Source organism: Schistocerca piceifrons, chromosome 2 (genome assembly GCF_021461385.2).
Source record: "Schistocerca piceifrons isolate TAMUIC-IGC-003096 chromosome 2, iqSchPice1.1, whole genome shotgun sequence".
Lineage (NCBI taxonomy): Eukaryota > Metazoa > Arthropoda > Insecta > Orthoptera > Acrididae > Schistocerca > Schistocerca piceifrons.
In genome coordinates this window covers 841,862,654-841,889,395 of record NC_060139.1, presented here as the reverse complement: position 1 = coordinate 841,889,395, position 26,742 = coordinate 841,862,654, and the positions used below count along the sequence as shown (strand labels likewise).

General features: G+C 40.7%; 1 protein-coding gene, 1 long non-coding RNA gene and 1 other non-coding gene across 5 annotated transcripts in view; 2 read left to right on the top strand and 1 right to left on the bottom strand.

Moving 5' to 3' along the window:
* Positions 1 to 26,332, bottom strand: part of LOC124776355 — a 95,026-nt gene extending 68,694 nt beyond the window's left edge. The window contains exon 1 of the long non-coding RNA XR_007015610.1: positions 26,037 to 26,332. This is a non-coding gene — a long non-coding RNA (uncharacterized LOC124776355). The remainder of the gene's footprint in view (positions 1 to 26,036) is intronic.
* Positions 18,635 to 18,709, top strand: Trnas-cga. The gene has a single exon. It is a non-coding gene; the product is annotated as a tRNA-Ser (tRNA).
* Positions 22,905 to 26,742, top strand: part of LOC124776354 (mucin-5AC) — a 98,079-nt gene continuing 94,241 nt past the window's right edge. For 2 of the 3 annotated variants that reach the window (XM_047251305.1, XM_047251303.1), the window contains exons 1-2: positions 22,905 to 23,039; positions 23,823 to 23,921. The gene's annotated coding sequence lies outside the window, so the exon portion shown is untranslated. The remainder of the gene's footprint in view (positions 23,040 to 23,822; positions 23,922 to 26,742) is intronic. The other variant, XM_047251304.1, reaches the window with a different exon arrangement.

The following is a 26,742-nucleotide window of genomic DNA, read 5'->3' as shown; positions in this document are numbered from 1 at the left end:
TACGGCAACCTGTCTGCAAGACATCATTTGAGTGCTTACGACCTTGGACGTGATGTTGGACGGGTCGAAGATAGCCAAAGTGCCACTACTGTGACCACAGTAATGGGTGTGAGCAAAAGTATCATCTAGCGATTAAAAAAGGCCCCTGAAGATGGAAATTTTATGCAAAAGCATGCTGGTGGTCGTAGACGGACCATCACACCGCAAGAGGCTCGATACGTAGCCCTAGTGGCGAAAAGGAACAGACATTTCACTCCTATGCAGATCGCTGCAGACTTTGCAACCGCTACCGGTTCATGTGTCTGTCAGAACCATTTTGTGGCGATTAAAACATTCTGGTTTGTATGCTCGGAAGCCTGTTAAGTGCACATCACTTCAACCACATCATCGTTGAGAAAGAGTTCATTGGTGTTGGGAGCATGTTGGTTGGGATCAGCAATAGTGGTGCAAAGTAATGTTCTCAAACGAATCCCACGTTACTGTGGCAAGTGAATCTGGCTACCAGTTAGTATGGGGAGAGAGAGAGAGAGAGAGAGAGAGGCAAACTCGTTACATATCACAGAATGTTTGTGACTGTCATCGACATGGCCTTGACATAATGCTATGGCAGGCATTATGTAAATGACCGAACACCGCTGCATATCTTTGCGCGAGGTACCGTTACAGAAAATTGCAGGGAGATTATTCTGCATCATGTCCGTTTGTTTCGGGCTGAGGTAGGTCCCGACTTTCTGTTTATGGACGACAATACTCGCCCACAAAGGACAGCTGAGGTGTCGGATACACTGGAAAGTGAAGATATTGAACGTATGGAATGGTCTGCTACCTCCCGGACCTAAATCCCTCTACAGCATGTTTGGGATTCTCTTGGCAGACGTGGTTCTGAACGAACACCTCCTTCTCGAACCGTGCAAGAACTGGAAACCGCCTTGAGATAGGAGTGGGACAATATTCCCCAAGGATTCCTCAACAGCTCGGTAGTTTGCATGAAAAATAGGTGGAAAATGCGTACTAGCACCTGAGTAGGTCCTATTTCGTACTGAGAGTCCGATATCGACTTTTATGTTGGTAGTCTGACATGTGTCAAACAGGAACGTTATTTATGCCTTTCTTTCCCCGCTACGTTTCTCGTAACTGAACATTAATTCCCACTTTCTTCTTGGATTCAGAAGGTCCGACACCTTGCCACGAACAAGGAAATAGCACGGCATTCATTTTGGGAAAGTATCACGGGATAGATAACCTGCACACTCCCCATTTTCCTTCTTTTGTTTTTAATTTTTCCGTGTCTGTATGTGTCTTCAGCTTCTTTCCGCAGGGTGCTGGACGAAAAGAAGAAGGTGGCGTGTCTTAATGGCTATTAATGTCTTCTAACAGTATTCTGAAAGCATACGTCAATATTCCACATTTCTCACTTTGGTAACCATACAGATAGACTTTCAAAGTTCAGTGGGCCTTGTTCTGTAAAGGTGCGTTCTAAAAAGAAAGATAAGACGTAATCTTCAGTAAATTGATGTGCATTAGTAGTCATTAATGCCAGCAGGAAGGCAATAATTCACCAAGAAGATGTCGTAAATGGGATGACACAACTATCGAACACATAAACCTGCTGGTACGCAGACTTACCTATTCCGTGGCGAACAACTTCCCTAGTAACTGCAAGGACACAAAAGGTTAATGTAACGGAAAAATAGCTGATAAAATAGTGTACTATCTGAAATAGCTTATTTTATTACCCGATTTACATTTTGAATCATGTTTCAAATAACTTTTGAAGGGCCTTCATTTTCATATTAACGTGATGGTTAATGTGTACCTGTGGAGGCTGTTGTAAGCTTTTGGGCAGAAATGAGCGGAAATGTGTTAAAGTATAGAACATTTTTGAATTAATCTTGTACTTGTGAACGTTTCTGCTCCCTTGCATATGACATTATACCGTGGTTTCCTCCTCCTGTTATGTATATTACTGATGTACTGTTTTGTAAGCACTGATTTCAAAGTTGAGCTACAAGTTCAAAGAGCACAAAATCTTAAAATCGTAGTGCACAGCTTTCATAAAATACATTTTGCTGTAAAAAAACACTAAAAAGGACTAATTTTCTTTAAAAACTGCAACTCGTTTCAACCTTGAGGTCATCCATCTAGCAGAAATTTTTTCGTGGTGAATATCACATGTCTAAAATTGTGCACACCATGAAAATTTTTAAAAATTCTTCGAGATGGTGACCTCAAGGTCGAAACTAGTTTTTTCTTCTTCTGGTTTTACGGCCTCATTCGACCACATGAGTCAATCTTTTCTGGACATCTTCTTTAATAAGTTTTCTTTCCGCATTGCCCAGTATCTTTTCATTCGTTCTGATATTTCTTGTAATTCTTCATCTGTAAATATCCTTTTAATTGTATTTTGTTTGTCTGTTTTTGGTTTAAACCTTATTTTTAGGTCTATAAATATAATTAAATTTTCTGTTTTGATTTGAAAATCGCCTGTGGTTAATTCTAGCTCTTTCATGTCCTCCCTGATTTCCATTACCCTACCTAATAGTTGCTTCACGTTCCAAAGTTTCTCTATAATTTTTCATGTTAATCTGGTTTCTGGTTTCCTCATAATGGGACGAAAAGAGATAGTTTTTTTTTTCATTTGCATCTGTAATGGGCTCCAGTTCGCTGTACAGCACTTCATTTGGCACTATCCGCCAGTGTGAACTTTTTTCTAGTTTCACAATAACAAAAATTAATTTCTATAGGAACTTGTGGTGGTCTTTTCTTATGAAAAAATGTCGTCAAAAAACATGGCGACGCAAATGGAAGATGTTCAAAGATTGCAGCATAACTTAGATAATATATTTCAAATTAAGCTACAATTGCTTATACATAATTGTTATCCGTTGCAGCAACATCGAGTGGGTGACTGAAGCCACGATTAGTGCCATTAATCTAAAACTACATTTTGAGCAACTAGATATGAGAGAGCCGCTGTATTGCAGAGATATTGTCGTCACAGTGGACGGAATATTTTGGATTGTCACGTTGGAACATTCCTTCTGCCTCGATTCCGGGACTTCCATGGCGCCGCTAAAGACCCACAAGTGACCGCGACCAGAAACCACACACTCTTTAGCGATGTGTGGCGCGAGACACAAATTAAGAAACGTATAGTATTCTGAAACGTTTACTGGCGGAACCGGGTTCATCCTCTGCAATGCTGCACTATTAGAGAGACAAAACAGGGTCGCAAGCCCCATTTTGATCCGCAAGATGGAATTAAAACTTTTCCTGCTGTCATACCACTAATTAATTCCCTGTGGAAATCCAACTACAGTTTAAGACAAAAAATAAAAATGACGCACCACAAAGGAATTATCCGAATGGGACGGAAATCGGTAGATGTGACGTACATATACAGACAAACAAATGATTACAATTTTAAAAAAATTTGGTGGTTATTGAAGAGAAAAAGCTTCACAAATTGCTTACCCTTATGCAAGCAGTTATTCGGCTTGGCGTTGATTGACAGAGTTCTTGGATCCAATAATGATGGATCTCGTGCCAGATTCTGTTCAATTCGCGCGATACATCATCAAAATCTCCAGCTGCAGAAACTTTCGCCTTGTGTGGGCAGGCATTATCTTGCTGAAATGTAAGCCCAGGGTGGCTTGCGATGAAGGGCAACAAAACGGGGCGTAGAATACTGTCGACATAAAGCTGTGCTGTAAGGGTGCCACGCCTGCCATCCCTATGGAGGTCCTACTATGAAATGAAATGGCACCCCAGACCCTGACGGTCGGACCGTATGACAGGTGATAGATTGGTACACTGCCGTTGTTCGGGGTATCACCTGACACGTCTTTGCTGGTTATCGGGGCTCAGTTCGGAGCAGGACTACTCACTGAAGACAATTCAGTCAATGAGATTCCAGGCCGAAGACGTGTCTGGAGTACAGCGGTATGTCGACGATATTCTACGTCCCGCTTTGTTGCCTTTAAACATAGACTTGCATTTCAGCGAGATAATGCCCGCTCGCACACAGCAAGAGTTTCTATTGATTGTCTTCGTGACTGCGAAACCCTACCTAGGCCAGTAACCTCGCCGAATCTCTCCCCAGTTGAGAACGTTTGGAATGTATCGGGAAGGGCCCTCCAACCAACTTGGGATTTTGACGATCTAACACGACAACTGGACTTAGTTTGGCTCTGTCTCCCTCAGGAGGACACTCAACGACTCAATCAATCAATGCGAAACCGAATAATTGCTTGCATAAGGGCCAGGGGTGGAATAACGCGTTATTTACTTGCTCTAATTGTGTAGCTCTTCCTCTTGAATAAATCATCCAATTTTTCTGAAGTTGCAATCATTTTTTTTCCTCTGTATATGTGTATATGTACATCATGTCTACCCATTTCCGTCTCATCCGGATAAGTCCTTCGTGGTGAGTCTTCTTCTTTTTTTTTTTGTCTTGTGGTGTATTTTCCGGAATGCTTTCACTACTGACCACTACATGAGCAAGTCCCGCCAATAATCTTCAACAAAAACAAAACTGGATAAAGTCTCGTAAAAAATACCGAAGTTTGAGTTTCCGAGGAAACAAATATATTCGCAATTTTTTATGAGTTAAAACCTTCGCCAAGTCCGTACTTTTCTAGAAGACCTCCTCCAGTTAGCCAATGGCTGCATGTTCTCTTTGAAGCCTATGTCTATCGAGCAAGTGACAGCTTACTAATTCATAACACGGGCCCAGACCACCCGAATATGACTTAATAAGAAGAATTCCGTGCCTGTATATGGAAAAACACTTACAAATTCCTCCAGGCTTCCGTGTCAGCAGAATAACTTTCTTGAGCAAGAAGATCATGTAGTCCCGCAATCATATACGCAACACCTGAAGTATCATTTCCACACCACAGGGGCCGTGACTTGTTTGCTACACCACTGAGGGCCACCAACCATCTCCGCGTTCGAGTGCTCCGAGCAGTTCCACGAAACAGTTTTCACATTTGGGCCTTTCAGCTGATCAACCTTACGAGCAGAATGCAAGCATTTGCGTCGGCCATTTTCTGCTCGCACCAACAGTACTCCTCAGCAAAAAGCCCTGCTTGCTGTCAGCACTTTCCCGAAGTTTATTTCTAACAGCTGCTAGGAAACACCTGGCATCAAGGAAAAGTCCCCATTTGGAAGGATTACAGAAAGACAGATGCATCATCTACGGGCTGGGACAAATCTCCCAAATACTGAAAACTGTTTCTGGCGTAGCAAGGAATTATATTCCAATATCTGTATTCTCAGAAGCGAGCTCGATAGTCTGCGACATACGCTGCCAAAGACTTCAACTGCGGCCGATACCAAATTCCCACGAACAGTTACACTGGCCTGGCCCCTGTCATCATGCAGGAAATAAAACCGGCCACCTTGCCACCATGACCTCACTTCGTATAGCGCTGTGCTGTAGCATGTACTTGGCTGACGCTGTGCAAACGTGACCGAGCGGATTATTAGATCTCACTGGGACAACTTTGGATTGCGAATGCACAAATGCTGACACACTTGTGACAATTATAGACCATTAATTGTAATTATAATGATGGCAATTACCCATTAATTACATTCTGCACAAACAAAACAAGGACCCAAGAAAATGGTTTGTTTACATAAGGGTCATTTAATTAGACTAGGACAAGTGGCTAGTTTGTTTCCTTAAGAGTACAATACCTCCCCATTTGGTCAGAAATGGTACAGGCTCACTACTGGTAATGTGTTCTGTTTTGGTGTTTCCATATTTTTATCCACTCCCTGTACAATATCCACAGAAAACTGATCCATGAATCAGTAAAGCTACTATCACTACTTCTACCGCACACATACATCAGTTTCTACAGATTCAGATTTATCTTATCTTCTATGGAATAAATCACTATAGAGATAACTCATAGAATGCTGACAAAAATTGTTTTAGTATTTATGTAATGATGACTGCTAAACATAAAATGCCTTCAGCCACTGTGAGAAACTAGTGAACATAAGTACTAGTCTGTCCCACAAAGAGAACACTCAAATTCAGATTAGAAAATCTGTGGTTTACACAATTCCGCTCTTTCTGGAAGGCTATTGAAAATGTCACCTCCTGAAAGGTACACACCTTTCCATGCACTGGTTAAGAAAAGATACTCGAGTGCAGTTCACTCACTATCTAGCGTCCACCGAGTAAACGATTGATTTCCTTTCAACTGGGTCCACATTCTTCACTGCAAATCTCATGAGTGTATATATGTGCAGGAGCAGCAGATTCCTAGGCACTTAACAATGATCTACATACATTTAGCGGACTACGCCCCTATACATCCTGATTACTCATTTTATGAGCTTTGGCCTCGCTTTGTGAATGTACGGAGTTGTCCCAAAATATTAAATCATAGGACATAATTTACAAGGAAAACTAGCAATAACAGTTGCGGTGAGGCTCATAGCTTACGGTCAAGACAGCAGCACAAAGTTTCTTCACAACGCCGTGAATGTGGCATTTCCAAGAAAGTTTTCATCTATCATTACAACTAAAAAATTAAAATGTTTGGATTCACTGATTATTATGTAATCATATAGTGATAATAAAACATCACTTTTACAGAAGTTCTGTACTACATATCCGACAAGTACGCACTGTGCTTCTTTACACTTAAGCGATAGCCTGTTTTCTGTAAATTATGAGCTGACGTTACCCACTACAGTATTTGTTAAATTATTTACATCACATTCCACGTCTTTTGCATTGACACTCCTATCACTTATATATTTTTTTAAAAAAAGAAAAAAAAATCCCTGTGACCGGATGCCACAACCGTCAAGTCATCCTAAGGGGGTGAAATCGTATGTACCATGTGTATGTGAAAAGTAAGAACTTTATTCTGTGTGTTTTAATTTTTCCGTTTGATGTACCCTGTCGCTGAGCCCAGAATTTGCCTAAACGAACGTGATAAATCGCCTAAAAATCATACTCAGATTGGCCGGTGTACACATCCATTGTCATTAATAGGCCATATGGACTCGATTCGGATCTGGCTCAAGTCCTGGTATCGCAGGCGCTGAACGTTAAGCTACAAGCACAATCCGTAGAGCCTTCGATGTCTACCATAGCAGAATCATATGTATAAACCTATTGCAGAACCCGAAGAAATTTTGCTCACATGTAAAAGCTGTCAGTGTAACGAAACCTCGTGTTCAGATATTTATGAGTGACACAAGAACTGAAACTGAGGGTAGCAAAGAAAAAGCAGAAGTGACGGACTCCCGTTTTCAAATGTTTCTCTACAAAGGAAAATATAGGAGTACTGGGCCAATTTAACTAACGCAACACTGCAAAGATATGTGTTACAGACATTAGTGTCACAATATCCTTCACATCAATTTGTTGCAGACTCTTGGAACATATTATGAGCTTGAAAGTAGTAGGATATCTCGGACAGAATTACCTCCTTCATGACAACCAGCTTCCCCATGAACCATGGACCTTGCCATTGGTGGGGAGGCTTGCGTGCCTCCGCGATACAGATGGCCGTACCGTAGGTGCAACCACAACGGAGGGGTATCTGTTGAGAGGCCAGACAAACGTGTGGTTCCTGAAGAGGGGCAGCAGCCTTTTCAGTAGTTGCAGGGGCAACAGTCTGGATGATTGACAGACCTGGCCTTGCAACATTAACCAAAATGGCCTTGCTGTGATGGTACTGCGAACGGCTGAAAGCAAGGGGAAACTACGGCCGTAATTTTTTTCCCGAGGGCATGCAGTTTTACTGTAAGGATAAATGATGATGGCGTCCTCTTGGGTAAAATATTCCGGAGGTACAATAATCCCCCATTCGGATCTCCGGGCGGGAACTACCCAAGAGGACGTCGTTATCAGGAAAAAGAAAACTGGCGTTCTACGGATCGGAGCGTGGAATGTCAGATCCCTTAACCGGGCAGGTAGATTAGAAAATTTAAAAAGGGAAGTGGATAGGTTAAAGTTAGATATAGTGGGAATTAGTGAAGTTCGGTGGCAGGAGGAACAAGACTTTTGGTTAGGTGAATACAGGGTTATAAATACAAAATCAAATAGGGGTAATGCAGGAGTAGGTTAAAAAATAGGAGTGCGGGTAAGCTATTACCAACAGCATAGTGAACGCATTATTGTGGCCAAGATAGACACGAAGCCCATGCCTAATACAGTCACACGAGTTTATATGCCAACTAGCTCTGCAGATGATGAAGAAATTGATGAAATGTATGATGAGATAAAAGAAATTATTCAGGTAGTGAAGGGAGACGAAAATTTAATAGTCATGGGTGACTGGAATTCGAGAGTAGGAAAAGGGAGAGAAGGAAACATAGTGGGTGAATATGGATTGGTGGAGAGAAATGAAAGAGGGAGCCGTCTGGTAGAATTTTGCACACAGCATAACTTAATCATAGCTAACACTTGGTTCAAGAATCATAAAAGAAGGTTGTATACATGGAAGAATCCTGGAGATACTGGAAGGTATCAGATAGATTATATAATGGTAAGACAGAGATTTAGGAACCAGGTTTCAAATTGTAAGACATTTCCAGGGGCAGATGTGGACTCTGACCACAATCTATTGGTTATGAACTGTAGATTAAAACTGAAGAAACTGCAAAAAGGTGGGAATTTAAGGAGACGGGACCTGGATAAACTGAAAGAACCAGAGCTTGCACAGAGTCTCAGGGAGAGCATAAGGGAACAATTGACAGGTTGGGGGAAAGAAGTACAGTAGAAGAAGAAAGAGTAGCTCTGAGGGATGAAGTAGTGAAGGCAGCAGAAGATCAAGTAGGTAAAAAGAGGAGGGCTGGTAGAACTCCTTGGGTAACAGAAGAAATATTAAATTTAATTGATGAAAGGAGAAAATATAAAAATGCAGTAAATGAAGCAGGCAAAAAGGAATACAGTCATCTCAAAAATATCGACAGGAAGTGCAAAATGGCTAAGGAGGGATGGCTAGAGGACAAATGTAAGGATGTAGAGGCTTATCTCACTAGGGGTAAGATAGATACTGCCTACAGGAAAATTAAAGAGACCTTTGGAGAAAAGAGAACGACTTGTATGAATATCAAGAGCTCAGATGGAAACCCAGTTCTAAGCAAAGAAGGGAAAGCAGAAAGGTGGAAGGAGTATATAGAGGGTCTATACAAGGGCAATGTACTTGAGGAAAATATTATGGAAATGGAAGAGGATGTAGATGAAGATGAAATGGGAGATACGATACTGCGTGAAGAGTTTGACAGAGCACTGAAAGACGTGAGTCGAAACAAGGCCCCGGGAGTAGACAACATTCCATTAGAACTACTGACAGCCTTGGGAGAGCCAGTCCTGACAAAACTCTACCATCTGGTGAGCAAGATGTATGAGACAGGCGAAATACCCACAGACTTAAAGAAGAATATAATAATTACAATCCCAAAGAAAGCAGGTGTTGACAGATGTGAAAATTATCGAACTATCAGTGTAATACGCCACGGCTGCGAAATACTAACACGAATTCCTTACAGACGAATGGAAAAACTGGTAGAAGCCGACCTCGGGGAAGATCAGTTTGGATTCCGTAGAAATGTTGGAACACGTGAGGCAATACTGACCTTACGACTTATCTTAGAAGAAAGATTAAGAAAAGGCAAACCTACGTTTCTAGCATTTGTAGACTTAGAGAAAGCTTTTGACGATGTTAACTAGAATACTCTCTTTCAAATTCTGAAGGTGGCAGGGGTAAAATACAGGGAGCGAAAGGCTATTTACAATTTGTACAGAAACCAGATGGCAGTTATAAGAGTCGAGGGGTATGAAAGGGAAGCAGTGGTTGGGAAGGGAGTGAGACAGGGTTGTAGCCTCTCCGCAATGTTATTCAATCTGTATATTGAGCAAGCAGTAAGGGAAACAAAAGAAAAGTTCGGAGTAGGTATTAAAATCCATGGAGAGGAAATAAAAAACTTGAGGTTCGCCGAAGACATTGTAATTCTATCAGAGACAGCAAAGGACTTGGAAGAGCAGTTGAACGGAATGGACAGTGTCTTGAAAGGAGGATATAAGATGAACATCAACAAAAGCAAAACGAGGATAATGGAATGTAGTCGAATTAAGTCGGGTGATGCTGAGGGAATTAGATTAGGAAATGAGACACTTAAAGTAGTAAAGGAGTTTTGATATTTTGGGAGCAAAATAACGGTCGAAGTAGAGAAGATATAAAATGTAGACTGGCAATGGCAAGGAAAGCGTTTCTGAAGAAGAAAAATTTGTTAACATCGAGTATAAATTTAAATGTCAGGAAGTCGTTTCTGAAAGTATTTGTATGGAGCGTAGCCATGTATGGAAGTGAAACATGGACGATAAATAGTTTGGACAAGAAGAGAATAGAAGCTTTCGAAATGTGGTGCTACAGAAGAATGCTGAAGATTAGATGGCTAGATCACATAACTAATGATGAAATATTGAATAGAATTGGGGAGAAGAGGAGTATGTGGCACAACTTGACAAAAAGAAGGGACCGGTTAGTAGGACATGTTCTGAGGCATCACGGGATCACAAATTTAGCATTGGAGAGCAGCGTGGAGGGTAAAAATCGTAGAGGAAGACCAAGAGATGAATACACTAAGCAGATTCAGAAGGATGTGGGTTGCAGTAAGTACTGGGAGATGAAGAAGCTTGCACAGGATAGGTTAGCATGGAGAGCTGTATCAAACCAGTCTCAGGACTGAAGACCATAACACAACACATGACAACCAGCATGGATTCCGAAAACAATGATCATGCGAAATGCAACTAGCGCTTTTCTCACAAGACATCCTGAAAGCCATGGAACGAGGCAATCTACATCTACATTTAATCTCTGCGAACCACGCTATAGTGTGTGGTAGACGGCACGACCCATTGTACCAGTTACTAGGGCTTTTCCCGTTCAATTCACGTATGGAGCGCAGGTAGACTGATTGTTTAAATGCCCCGGTGCGGGGTGTAATTAATCAGACCTTGTCCTCACGATTCCTATGGGAACGATATGTAGGGGCTAATGGTATATTCCTAGAGCTATCATTTAAAATCGGTCCTTGAAACTGTTAGACCTTTCGCGACTTTCTGCTCACTCTCCAGGAGTCCGTCAGTTCGGTTCTTTCAGCATCTGTGTGGCTTTCTTCTGCGGGTCAAACAAACCTATGACCATTCATGCTACTCTTACCAGCATAATTTTTATAATATCCCTTGTTATTTCTATTTGGTACGTCCCATACACTTGAGCAAATTTCTAGGATGGGTCGCACAAGTGCTTTGTAAAAGATCTCCTTTGTGGACTGATTGCCTTTCCCTAGTATTATCGCAATAAATTGATATCTACCATCTGTTTTATCCACAACTGAGACTATGTGATCGTTCCATTTCCTGTCCATACAAAATGTTACATCCAGGTATTTGTGTCAGTTGACCGATTCCAACAGTGACTCGTTGATATTGTAGTCACAGGATACCTGCTTTATCCACGGCTGAGTCAATGTGATCGTTCCATTTCATATATCTGCTGAGTGTTACACCCAAGCATATGAGTTTACCGATTCCACTTTTGACTCACTAACATTATATTTACAGGATACGTTTATTTTGGTTTTGTGAAGTGCACAATTTTACATTTCTGAACATTTAAAACAAGCTGCCAATCTTTCCAGCACTTCGAAATCTTATCAAGGTCTGACTGAATATTTGTGCAACTTCGTTCAGACTGTAAATCATTGTAGATAACTGCATTAGTTGCAAAAAGTTTGTTTTACTATTAACAATGTCGCCAAGGTCACTAATAAATATAATGTGAACAGCAAGGAACCTAAAACACTGGCCAAGGGTGCATCCGAAATTATTTCCACATCGACCGATGACTCTCCATCCAAGATAATATGATGCGTTCTCTCTACCAAGGAATCCTCAGTCCAGTCATACATTTCGCCTGGTGCTCATACGATACGAAAAAAAATAGTGCACCTGGAAAGACGGCGTTGATTTTGATCCGATGACGACATATGCCACGTGGGGGATACTAGATGTACTGATAACGGCATCAATGTCGTCCGCGAACAGATAGCGTAGTCACATAGCTACAAGAGCGCCATCTGTATCTCAACATCATCCGCGTAGTTGCATACTTACCAGAGCTCCATCTGTGTCTACCACTTTAATACGGAATCCTCAGAGCCAGAAGGCTCAGTATGGTGCGAACGTGTGAAGTAAGCAGACAAGCATGCCACAGAGACGCACTCGTGCTTCCTATAGCCAACTGAGCGAGTTTGAAAGTGGTCAAATTGTGGCCATCCGAGTGGCGGGATCGTCCTTCTGGAGAACTGCCACAAAAGTTGGACATGCTGCGTCAGTTGTGCAACGTTGCAGATATTAGTGGTCACGTGAACATTCCCATATCCGTAGACGAGGTTGTGGACGTGACACAGCACAGACGCCCTTCGAGATCGTAGTATTGTTAAGAGTGGCGGTGGCACATCGTAGAGATACCACTGCACAGATAGAGGGCTTGTAAGCCCATATGTGTAAACATGAACTGTTGCGAATCTGTTATTAGCAATGGGACTAGGGGCACGCGCACCTCTAGCCCGTCTTCCACTTACGCCGCAGCATCATCGTGCACGGCTCGACTGGTGTCATCAGAGGATCACCAATGAGGTGAAATGGTGTGCCGCAGTCTTCGCAACTGAAAGGAGATTCCGCCTGCACGAGAATGATTGTCGCTTGCGCTACGATGTAGACCTGGTGGGCGCTGTCTCCTAGAGTGCACACTGGCCCCATCTCAGGCCTTATCGTCTGCAAATCTAGTACACCTTTCGTATGTCTGATGGGGACCCTAAGCGGCGCTCGGTACGTACAGAATGTTGTGAGACCCGTTCGTTTGCTGTTCTTGCAACACGAAGGTGATGTATTGTTCCAATATGATAATGTTCGCCCAAATACTGACCGTGAAACTAAACGTGCTCTGCAAGACGTCCAGCAACTTCCCTGGCCAACACGACCTTCGGACTTGTCTCCAATAGAGCATGTATGGGATATAACAGGACGAGAAGTGACTCGTGTGACCCGTCTGCCATCAACTCCTACAGAACTTCGTAAATAGGTTGAGAAGGCGTTGCATAACATATGCTAGAACAGCATTTGCAATCTGTATGATAGATTCGATACCAGAGTCAGCGCCTGCATTGCCGCCTGTGGAGGCTACACCACGTACGTGTTGAAGCGTGGGTCGATATCTGGCACCTCAGAGCCGCTTGTGCTATTGCTTTGTGAATGTAATGATATCATGTTTTCCATATGGATTGTTGCAACAATAAATCTTGAGTGAAATGAAAACCTCTATCAGGGTGTACTAATTATTTTCTGGCAGTGTAGTTCCGCTCGTGCTTTTGCTCTATAGATATAATCATTTTATGTACTCCGTATGGATTGTTGCAACAATAAATCTTGATTGAAATGGAAACCTCTACAGGGTGCACTAATTTTTTTCCGGCGTTTGTTCAATTTTAACGATTTCAGCTATTTCTCAACGCGATTGACACTAATATCTATTTCACTCATTTGTTCAGTGGTGCGAGGATTAAGTTACGACAGTACTCCTGGGTTTTCCTTTGTAAAGGAATATCTGAAAACACAGGTAAGACCTTTGCTTGAAACTCTCAGTTTCAATTCCTGTTTCTCCGTAAGTGACTGGACTCTAATTTTGGTACCACTAACAGAAAGATATTTCGACGGTATTCTGCTACAGTAGTCACTGAAGATTTCACAAACTGCTCTCTTGACTGCCAAAAGCATTTCATTCAGCATCTCTCTATCGATTGACTATACTTTGTTTTATGCGTATTATGCAGTAGTCGCTGTTTCTTTAGAAGTTTCTTTACAGTTACTCCACACCACGGAGGGTCCCTCTCCTTATGAATTGTTCTATTGGGTACATATCTACCCAGTGCACGGTAAACTATTCTTTTGAATTAGAGCCTTACTTCCACTGCACGCTTCCGTCCTGAGCTAAAATTTCAGGTTTCGCACTGAGATATGACACTACTGCTTCTTTGACTAGCCCGTTAAACACATTACATTTGTACTTTGCTATTCATTATTGCTACAACTGCTTCATGGTCACTGATACCAGTTTCAAGGTGAACATTGTCAAATAGGTCAGGTCTGCTTCTTGCCATTAGATCTAATATACTTCTATCATGAGTGAGGGTCAACTATCTGTTCTAGGTAGTTTTCAGAGAAGGCATTTAGCAATATTTCATCGGAAGTCTTCTCCCGTCCACCAATAACAAAACTGTAACTTTCCCAATTAAATGTTGGATGATTAAAGACGCCACCGATGATTACAGTATCATTGGACAACTTACGTACAAGTGAACCGAGGTTTTTCTAAAGTTTTCGGTCACATTCGGAGGTTCGGGAGATGCGCCTGGTTGGTGATAGAAGGATCCAATTACCATTTTATGCCCACCTCTGGTACTGAGTCTTGCCCAGACATGCAGTTTCAATTTCTGTATCGGTGGATATGAGTTTCCCGTTGACAGATACACCACCTTCGTTTCCCTATCCTTTCGGTGCAAAGTTAAATTTTTCCCAAAGATCTCACTAGAGTCCACTTCAAGTTTTAACCAGCTCTGTGTGTCTCGTATTATGTGAGCGTCAGTGATTTTTGAGACCGCTTCAAACTCTGGAATTTTATTGCGAATGTTCGCAAATTAATCACTAGGATTTTAATGCTCTCACTGTGGGAGGGGCGCACATTTTTTGGGTGTTTTACTGATACTTCTGACTTTCTTACAGCTATCGTTATCTGGATTGGATAGAGAGTCGCCTAATCACTTAGAAAGTTTCACCATTTCTTGATTTCCGAAAAGTATTTGTCTCAGTATCACGTCAACGCTCATTAAATGTGATACCAAACAACTTTTGGTGAGGAATTTCTTGGTAGGGACGACACAGCATGTTATCTTAGATGGTAAGTCATCGGCAGATGTAAATGTACACTTTAAGGGGAAAAAAAGTTATCCGAATAGGACGGAAATCGGTAGACGTGATGAACATGTACAGGCAAGCAAATGATTACAATTTCAGAAAGATGGGATTATTTATTCAAGAGAAAGAGCTTAACATACTGAGAAAGTAAAAAACACGTTGTCCCTGGCCCTTATGCAGACGGTTTGAACGGTTATTCGACTCGACGCCGATTGAGAGTTGTCAGATCGTCAAAATCCCGAGCTGATTGGAGGGCCCAATCCATAATGCTCCGAACGCTCTCAACTGGTGACAGATCCAGGGACCCTACTGGCCAAGACGGGGTTTGACAAGCGCGAACACGAGCTGTAGAAACTCTCGTCGTGTACAGGCAGCTATTACTTTGCTGAAATGTTAGCCCAGGAAGAGTATCAAAACGGCGCCTAGATTATCGTCGACGTATCGCTGCGCTGTAAGGGTCCCGCGAATGACAACGAAAGGGGTCCTGGTATGAAAGGAAATGGCACCCCAGATTGACTCCTGGTTGTCAGGCCGTATGGTGCGCGACGGTCAATTTGGTATCCCACCGCTGTCTGGGGCGTCTCCAGACGCGACTTCACTGGTAATCAGGACTCAATCTGAGCCGAGACTCATCACTGAAGACAATTCTATTCCAGTCAATGAGATTCCAAGTCGAAGGTACGTCTGGAGGCGCAAAGACCAAGACGGGATACCAACCTAAATGTCGCCCGCGCTACAGATGTAGTCAGTTTCAAATGCCGGTTCTCTAAATTTCCCCAGCAGTGTTCCTCGAAACGACCATCGACTTCCCTCCAGTTATTTCTATCTGAGCTCCCAAAGTACCTCCGTAACACTTGCTTGTTGTTCGTACCTACCAGTAACAAATCTAGAAACCCGCCTGTGAATTGCTTCGGTGTGTTCCTTTAATTTGACCTGGAACGGATCCCAAACACTCGAGCAGTACTCAAGAACAGGTCACACTAGCGTCCTATATGCGGTCTCATTCACAGATGAACCACACTTTCCGAAAATCGAAGGCGACCATTTGCCTTTCCTACACAACCCTCATATGCTCCTTCCATTTCATGTCGCTTTGCGATGTTACGCACAGATATTTAAACAACATGACTGTGTCAAGCTGGACACTACTAATGCTGCATCGGAATATTATTGCTTTGTTTTTCCTACGCATATACTTATGTTATTCTACATTTAAAGCTAGCTCCCATCCATCACGCCAACTAGAAGTTTTGTCTAAGTCATCTTCTATACTCCTACAGTCACTCTACTTCGACACCTTACCGTATATCACAGCCTCATCATCAAACAACCGCAGATTGCTGCCCACCCTGTACGTCAATCATTTATGTATATAGAGAATAATGGCGGTCCTATCACACTTCCCTGGGGCACCCCTGATGATACCCTGGTCTCTGATTTACAGTAGCCATCGAGGACAATATACGGGGTATAAATTAAGAAGTCTTCGAACCACTCACATATCTGTGAACCTATTGCATATGCTAATACCTTCTTTAACAACCTAACCGCGTCAAATGCTTTCGGGAAGGCTAGAAATATGGAATCTGCTAATCACGTGACAAAACGGAAAGCTGAGTTTAGCACGAGCTATGCTTTCTAAAACCGTGCTGATTCGTGGACATAAGCTTCTCTGCCTCGATAAAATTAATTACATTCGATCTGAGAATATGTTCAAGGATTCTGTAGCAAACCGATGTTAGGGATATTGGAGCATTATGGGCAGAGCCCTCCAACCATCTCGGGGGTTTGACGATCTAATGCATCAGTTAGACCTAATTTATCACGATATCCCTCAGGAGGACACACAATAACTCTTCAATTTTTCTGTGCGAGCTCTAATTTCTGTTATTTTATTACGATAATCATTCCTCCCTCTTTAGGTGGGAACCAACAAAATATTTTTCACTCTGGGGAGAACTTTGGTGACCGAGATTTCATGTGAAGATCCTGCTGCAACGAAAAACGCTTTTCTTTTAATGACAGCCACCCCAGTTCACGTATCATACCCGTGGCGCTCTCTCCTCTATTTCGCGATAATACAAAACGAGCTGCCTTTCTTTGAACTTTTTCGATGTCCTCCGTCGATCCTATCTGCTGTGGATCCCATACCGCACAGCAGTACTCCACGCACAAGCATAGTGTAGGCAGTCACTTTAGTAGACCTATTGCATTTCCTTAGTGTTCTGCCAATAAATCGTAGTCTTTGGTTTGCTTCACCCGTAATACTATCTATGTGGTCGTTGCATCTTACGTTATTCATAATTGTAACCCCTAAGCATTTAGTTGGATTTACAGCCTTTATATTTGTGTGATTTATCGTTAATCTAAATTTAGCGTATTCCTTTTGGTACTCACAAGGATAAATTCACATTTTTCATTATTTAGATTCAACTGCCACTTTTCGCACCATACAGATCTCTTGACTAAATCGTTTTTCAGATTGTTTTGATCAACTGATGACTTCAACAGACGTTAAATGACAGAATCATCTGCAAACAATCTAAAATTGCTACTCAGATTGACTCCTAGATCGTTTGTGTAGATCATAAACAACAGAAGGCCTATAACACTTCCTTGGACAACGCCAGATATTACTTCTGTTTTATTCGATGACCTTCCGTCAATTACTACGAACTGTGACCTTCCTCACAGCAATCACGAATCCAGTCTTACAACTGAGATGGTAGTCCATGGACACGCAATTTGATTAAAAGTCGCTTGTGGGATACAGTGTCAAAAGCCTTCCACAAATCTCAAAATATAGAATCAATTTTACATCCCTGTCAATAGCACTTATTACTTCGTGAGAATAAAGACCTAGTTGTGTTTCACAAGAACGATGTTTTCTGAATCCGTGTTGGATGTTTGTCAATAAATCGTTTTCTTCGAGATAACTTTTAATGTTCGCACACAGTATACGTTCCAAAATTCCACTGCTAATCGATATTAGCGATATGGGTCTGTAATTCAGCGCATTACTCCTGTTTCAGTTGTCGAGTGTTGGTGTGACTTGTGCAACTTTGCAGTATTTAGATACGAAAGTTTCAACGACAGTCGGTTGTATATGATTGCTAAATATGGAGCTATTGTATCAGCGTACACTGAGACGAACCTGACTGGTATACAATCAGGACCGGAGGCCTTGCCTTTATTAAATGATTTAAGCTTTTTGCTACGCTGCTGATATCTACTTCCAAGTTACTCATGTTGGCAGTTGTTCTTGGTTCGAATCCTGGAATATTTACTTCGTCTTCTTTGATAAAGGAACTTCGGAAAACCGCATTTAGTAATTGTGCTTTAGTTGCACTGTCATCAGTAACATCACCATTCTTATCGCACTGTGAAGGTACTAATTGTGTCTTTCCGCTAGTGTACTTTACATACGACCAGAATCTCTTTGGATTTTCTGCCAGATTTCGAAACTGTTATTTCGTTGTGGAAAGCATTAAAAGCATATTGCACTGAAGTTTCTGTAATGTTTCTGTGAAGTTTCTGTAAAGTTTCTGTAAAGTTTGGAAGGTAGGAGACGAGGTACTGGCAGAAGTGGAGCTGTGAGGACGGGGCGTCAGTCGTGTTTGGGTAGCTCAGTTGGTAGAGCATTTGCCCGCGAAAGGCAAAGGTCCCGAGTTCGAGTCTCGGTCCGGCACACAGTTTTAATCTACCAGGTAGTTTGATAATTTCCATGTTAACAGACTCTGGCCGCGGAAGTCTATGCAATTAAGGTTTCCCTTTCCGGTATTCAAGCAATTTTCCTTTCCTGTAGGGTATAGCAGAAAGCGTAGGAAAATAATTCGTCTAGGCAACATAAGACTGTAACATCCGTAAATGTGCCCTTTCCTTACGGTCTACTACCAAAAGAAAACTGAGCAGTGTGTAGATATCGTACGAAGTTGAAACTGGTTATAGAATCAGGAGTTGCAAGCGGCATCTGCGACTGAGCAGGAATTGTTGTCACTGTGATACCTTACATTAAACTACCACCATGGAACTACTATATATGGTGCTTTGATTTTATTGAGAGTGAATGATCGCTTATAGATGGACAGTACTTGTGTCCAATATGGGGTACACAGAATGATAGATTTACGAAATCTTATTTGTGGTTATTCAGTCGCTTTAGAAGTCCAGTGATTTGCGATTCGATTCCCAGTTATTCATAAGCTTTCTTCCTTGGTACTTCAAGCAATGCTTTGTGTATTCGAAAAACGTGGACACGTAGGATTCAACATTACACTTCTGGGCCATTTCTTATCTGGCTACATGAGCTGATACACAGATCGTACGAAAACAGGGGACACACAATCTCCTATTGGACATAAAGAACGTTTCGGTGTTCAACTTAATCTTCTGGGCGAAGACAGCTTCACTCACACAACAGGGCGCCTCTACAACTGTATCATACAACTTCGTAGGCTTCTGCGGCAAGTCATTTGACATAAAAGTTTTCGGAGTATGGTACCACACTATAATGCAAAAAGACTATACTGGAGAAACCGTGGTCAAAACGTTTGTTTCTCCAGAATAACTTTTATATCATGACGCAGTACCATGCTCAGAAAAAATTATGTGAACTGGAGTCACAATGACACGAATAATTGATGATGATGATGATGTTTCGTTTGTGGGGGAGCGAATTATTATCAGTCAAAGTGTTCTCTTTACTAACCAGGAGGTACCTAATGAAGCCTTAGCGAAACGTATTTGGATTCTGATGCAAACAAGTAGTTAGAATACATGAAAAAATAAAACAGATTGAGTATATTCTTTATCAGGAAGAATGTATTCTTAAACGAGCCTGTATAGTAGTAGCATAATGGATTCACAAATGGGAGACCGTGTTTAGAATTCCATGCTACCAACTTTATGTAACTACCTCGTGATTTCTGTTAACTTTTCAATGAAAATGTAAGTTGTTTTTGTTCAAAGTCAATATCATGACTGCCCTGATTTTTATTACTCTGTCTTTGACAACACCTCCCCAAGATAAACGACCTACTTTAAACTTCTGAACGCTTTGTAGCAGGCCTGTTGTTGTGAGATACTGCCATTTAAACTACGTTCGTACCGTCGTTATAGGAACGCCTCCGTCGATGATTGCTATATTCACAATATTATTCGATAATCTACATTTACTGTTTTCTAGTAACTAAGTAAACTTGGTTCAAATGGCTCTGAGCACTATGCGACTTAACTTCTGTCATCAGTCACCTAGAACTTAGAACTAATTAAACCTAACTAACCTAAGGACATCACACACATCCATGCCCGAGGCAGGATTCGAATCTGCGACCGTAGCGGTCGCTCGGTTCCAGACTGTAGCGCCTAGAACCGCACGGCCATCCGGCTGGCTTAAGTAAACTATCACGTTTCTTGATCAAATGTGAATATCTGCCAGTTCTCCCGAAGGATACGGATGACTACTTTGAGTTATAACATCGATCATACAAAAACGTGAATTCCATCGGCTTGTGCCATTTTCACAGGTATTCGGGGGGGGGGGGGGGGGGGGATGAATCGCATCGCTTCCCCGAAAGCAACACAAATATTTGTGTATAATTTGTCCTGTTCTGAAAAGAGCATAAGCAAATATGACAACATGCGGAAGGAGTGATATAGTGTCTTATTTGTGAATCAAGTACATCAACGATTTTAAGGAACTAGAATGGATAGCAAGAGATTTCGGGATCGTATCTTTCTGAAACTGGAAGTGTTATTTCATGCCTGTATCACACAACTTGTACGCTGAACAGCTTTTGGCTCCCCCTTTTTACAATAAATCAATGTGCAATATAACGCACTAACTATTCATTTCCTGAGCATGAAGTTTAAACAAAAGTACTGAATCAATGTTATTTTTTGTTGCATAGAGCCAAAAAGTATTTGACGTTTTGCGACGTTTCCCTTACACTTTATGTGCCAACTTTATCAATGATGATCTGGCAATCAGAAAGAGCAGTTTATTAATTACCATGAATGATTCTCGGAAGAGTGCTGAACAGAAAGGAGCAAGAGTCGAGTAGAGCGCGAGACTATCAACATGTCAGCGACATATGAAATAACATCTATACACATACGGTTCACTATTTGAACCAGTTTTTGTATCCTTCTTTAAGTTCTATCATATGGGGTTCAGAGTGATGAAGTTAAAGCACTACGTTGTCACATTTCTGGGGTAACTAATGTCATCCTCTTGTTCTCTGCGGATAGAACGACGCTAAAACCTCATTCCGTTTCTGATATAACTAACAAAGTATTCAGAATCGTTAGCAGATTTGCGTTACTTCGCTCTGTTTCTGATATTGTTACAGAAAATGTTCTCAGCGTCTCCTTCCCCCGTCCCGCCTTTAGTAATAAAAGCGTAGATTGGTTGTTCGTAATTCAACGTCTTCCACTAAAAGCCTGAGTAGTGTTTCCTTCCGTTATGCGCTTCGCATATTTCAAACAACTGAATGTATGTGTCCCAAACGTTTATGTAGCTTTCTATTACACCTTTACAAAAACATGAGGGTGAATTCTTTATGGTAACACTTTCCACAAATTTCAGTTGAGTCTGAAGGGATGGTGCAATTTAATAATTGATGTTACAGATTTAATACAGCAAATATTCGTAGTTCTTTCTAGTGTTAATTTAATTTTCCTGTTCCGCATAACTGTACTTCATAAAACTTTGAAGATGTTGCAGACTAAACACGTAAATATAACTCATATCTACAGCAAACAAGTATGACAGTATATATATATATATATATATATATAAACCTTACGAATAATTGTTGTTTCTCAGGCGAAACCAGACATGCACGGAATTCCGGAATTCCTCTAGATCTCAAAGGGGCAAATCAGAATTCATTTTGACAGAAAATATTCATTAAACTAAAATGCTGCAATACTGTGAGCAGGAATTGTGTACAAACTATAAAGACCTGACGCGAAATATTACAGTTTCAGGTTTCCTTCTGCGCGTTTGTCTTCACTATACAATAGTAAGGACAATGGGGCTAGCAGATAGGCTCTTACGTTGTCTGCAACAGCGCTTAAAATAACAAAACGATCAGGTTCTGAAAGTGAATAACAATACTTCTTGTTGTTTTTTTATCTCTTATACAGTTAAAAAATTTCGTGGGTGATGTGAACGCTGTCAACGATTGGTTACATATGTTGGCAAGTCTCGAGGGAAAAAAAAAAATCTACTTCATTCATACCTTTTAACTACAATCTTCACACATTAAACAATATACTGTTATTAATTCTCACATTACAGACAAGGGGTTCTCACACATTTACAAAATAGAAACACAAATGAAAACCTTGGATGCGCCTGTTGACAGGTTATGTTTTACGACACTAATGTAGGACTTAGTGGAGAAATGTGTAGCTTCGTATCTATATCAATATTTCTAGCAATTAACTAACCATTCATTCTAAATGCTTGTGACACAACCACTGACATCGAAACGAAAAGTCTTTGAGAAATACACCGTACCATCATGGAAGGGATAGCTACGCTACTTGCCCAATCACGGGTTAGATTTAAATAGTTATGTTGGCGCTGTTGCCCCTATCGACGGAAATTATTCCGATTCACGTTGCTGCCAAGTCTCTGCTATGGCAAAACAGAGATGCTCTGCGACACTTGGCTATTTGTATACAATTTTTCACTATAAGTCGTCCATTGTATTGTTTGAGATAAGCAATAGTTTTAAATCACAAAAAACTGGCACACCCTTTCCACATTACAACTGAATATAAACGTGAAATATAGGGTTAAAAGTTTCACGCATAGTTCCTGCATCCACCGTTCGAGCGCTGCAGATCAACGTCGTAGTGGGCAGAAGTGTTCGTGGTGGAGTGTTTTTGTTATGTTTACTCTGGCGTAGATTAAAATGTTTGTATGAGCTGATGGTGGGTTATTGAATGTGTATCGTACCGCTGTTTTAATCGTGAATTTGTGCTGTTTTGAAATTATTCAGTGGGAAACGTAAGTATTATGCTACAAGCTTAAAATTGTTGTTTCTACAAGAAGTAAGCTGATTTTGTCACTCGTTTCGATAAAGTAACGCCTCGCTATCATTTGTGGGTATACATTCTGCCAGATGAAGCTTCAGCTGTTAACATTACGTGCCAAAACATATGTTTCCTCGGTATTATTGAAGTCATCATACGTATTACTGCAAGATGCAACAGCATTTGCTATCGCCGTCATGGTAAAGAAAGTTTCTGTAAATGGCCTCATTTAAAGAGACAGTAAATCTGTTTGCGAAAATAATGTTTTTTCCGATGAGTAAACGTTTTTTATTTTTAAATCTGCAAGTCCGACAGACGGAATTAAGTTGCGAGAATTTTCCCACGTATCGCGTATATGTCCCGCAACTGACGTGCCAGATTTAGCTATTTTCCATTGGCAAATAAACCAATTATGTTTGATTGCTTGATAGTTTAGACTGCGTCTTATTTAGATATAAGATATTTAGGTGTGTAAAACGAGGTACAAGTAAAAACGACAAAATAGTTACGCCCTATATCCGGTAGCGTTCGTTACAGAAAATTTACTTAAAGTACATTTCCGTATCTGGCTTTTGTTGCACATGAATTGTCTGATTGTTCTAAGCTTACAGCCTCTTAGAGATTGAGAAAATACTGTAGATGTTCTAATACCTACTGCAGGGAACAAAGTGGCTTGCCTCTAAAGTGGTCACTTCATAAGTTTGTGCCTAAGATGAAGCTTGTAATTCGAGAAGTTATTGTGATTCATTGTCAACAGCATTGTGCCACGGCATGGATGGGAGCGCAGTAGCAAATTGCAATCCAGCCAATCATCTTGACAGCCAAGAGAAAATAACCAGGCACAGATTAAAGTAATGTAAGTAGTCATTTCGAGCAGTATCACATTTGCAAAGTATTTTGCATAGCCTACCTATGTTATTGGAAATATTTAGCGGGAATTTATGCTACTGTGACGAAAAGTGCGAACACGTTCCATAGAGGGGCTATAAATATCAGAAACTGCTCAGAAATTTACCACAATAAAATTTAAACCGTTTTGAAGAGTATTCAGGCCGATTGCCGATGTTGAGTTATAAATAGCTGTTGCTTGTTAATTATTGATGCCAGTGTTGAAAACATTGTCCAAAAATAGTAAGTCTTTAACATCCCAAATTGTGACTTCATTATCTGCTGTATGCTTATGAAGTGGGATACCATGGAAATAAATTCCAGTCAGTGTTTTAGTTACATAAATGGGGGAAGAGGGGTAATAATTAAGTTGTTTTCAACGGATTTGATATGTCAAGTTTGCAAAATATTGTACATCAGAATAGTTTTGCTATTATGACAAGGATAAAGGAAAATCCTGATTTCTGGCAGTAAAATTTATCATAGTAGGTTCGAGAAAAGTTGAATGTTTGTTTTATTACTTTGTGGATAGGGAGAAAAATCCTGGTTCCTGATTACACCTGTGCAACCTTCTGTTCAAATCTGGTGTACAATGCCTATCATCACAGGAATTTTAACTGATATTCTTCATACCTTAGTTACATTTTCATACAGTTTGCCCTGTGAGATCTTTTTTGGATCACACTTCATATTATTACAACAATGGGAAACATGCTTTTAGTCATGGACGTAGATTACACTGTAATTACATTGTGAAAACTGTGGTTTTCTGGACATTCTATGAACCTTGCTGCTAATCCTAATACTGTCTATTCAAAAACAATGCTTTATTATTGGGCATTTATGTTCTACATTTCTGCAAGCGGTACACATAGTGAAACAAACGATTTTCTTATGTAAATTTTTTTCCCTGCACAAAACATACAGCCTAACTTGAATTGTTCTTAATGTGGTCAATCCAATGCTGAGATAGGTAACTTGTAAGAGTCATGGATTAAGGAAGATGAAAGTGAATGAAGTATTTAAAAGTTTAACTAAACTATAATGTATAAAATTATTATAATATTTTTTTCTGTATTCTCAGTTGATAGGGCCTATTTTAGTTTATATAATGGAGCAAGTTGTTCTGCAATATTTATGAATAAGAGAGAAATCACTGTTAGTCATTGGACCTTTAAATTTAAACTCAGATTGTAGTTTATAAAGAGTGAAAGTGGGGTGGGGTTGGGACAGAAAGGTTAATAATTTATTTATCGAAAGTAGCTGCTTCGAAGATCATAACTGCATGAAGATTGTTAAAATGATTCATACATTGTATTGACATTGAATTAATTATGGCTGTTTTTTCTTTTTTTAAGTAAACTATATTGGTACATGAGCAAAAGCCATTAAGAATTGCTCCATACATCCTGAGTTCTAATGTTAGACATTATTGAAATCACGAACTCTGGATATCCTGTATTACATAGGGAACACTAAGAGGCCACCACTCCCTGCACTCGAAATGGAAAATGACTGTGACATACTTAAAATTTGATTTTCGTATTGTACATTAAACGCTTTAAGGATCGTCATTATAAGTTACCGAGATAACTTTAATATTATAATTGAAATTGCGCTGCCAACTTAAAGATTACCATTTATTGATTTCTGCCTTAATTTAACCTACCGAAGTGTTAAGTTCTTCCGTGTTGGTGGTGGGGGGCGGGGGGGGGGGGGGGGGCGGCGGATTAGACTATTTAGCACACGCTTTTCCCACAATGAAGCAGGGAGAGATGGAGAGCGCAGAGAAGAATTGCAATAGCACCACATGAGAGCATTCGCCGTGACACTAGTCCTAATTTGTTGGGGCAATAATTGTAACAGATATTTGTAGAGAATTGCGACGGCTCCGCCATTAACCTATACGTACGTGGCATGTAGGACGACTTTATAGTTGAAATGCTGTCCTCGTAGGTTGCTATTAATGCACTTAAAGAGTTCAGCAGTTAAAAAAACCAAACATCGCATTTAAATTAATTTCGGTGTTTAATTGTTAACGTTAAAATGTAAAATTTTTTCGCGGTCACAGTTGGTTACGTACTGTCAGCCATCTTGCCGTTCTCCTCTGCTTCACTGAGATGTTCGGAGAAATCCTCTAAAAGCGGGAAAATAGTTAAAATGCTCCGTCTAGAAGCCAAATAAGTAGAATTCACTACTGATGATGATTCAACAATGTTACTGATTACACCTATGAGAAGTTCTTGTGAATCACTTGCTACGCACTGTTTCGTCGACTTAAAGGTGCAACATGACCTGGAACGTTGTTCCTTCGCCGATAAAAATTACGTAGCACTAGTATCTCTAACGTTAGTACTGTTTACCAAAAAGCTGGTTACCAGCGTCAGTTCACCGTGATTTGCTATTAAGTTCAATAACCGCTCTGCTTAACTAAACCCAACCTGGTGTAGCCAGTAAGATACGACGTAATTTAATACCGCTGCCCCAATTCCCGTCACCGTTCGAATAATTGCTGTTCACCATGATGCATGTTTACTGGCCAACGACATAGGTTTATTGCCGGTGATTGTTAGACAAGAGAAAATGACGTATCAGGCATCTTTGTGTCTCTAAAACAACAAAATTTGGAAAAAAACCCGAAGCTGTTACGCTTTGTGCACTTAAGCCTTCAACCGCATTTTGTCATGTGTGCAGGGAGGGACTATTTTTTTCGCGTAATGTTGGAGGGAGAAAATATTTTTTGTGGAAAAACTAAATTTATAAACTATCATATCTAGAACTACTGTTCT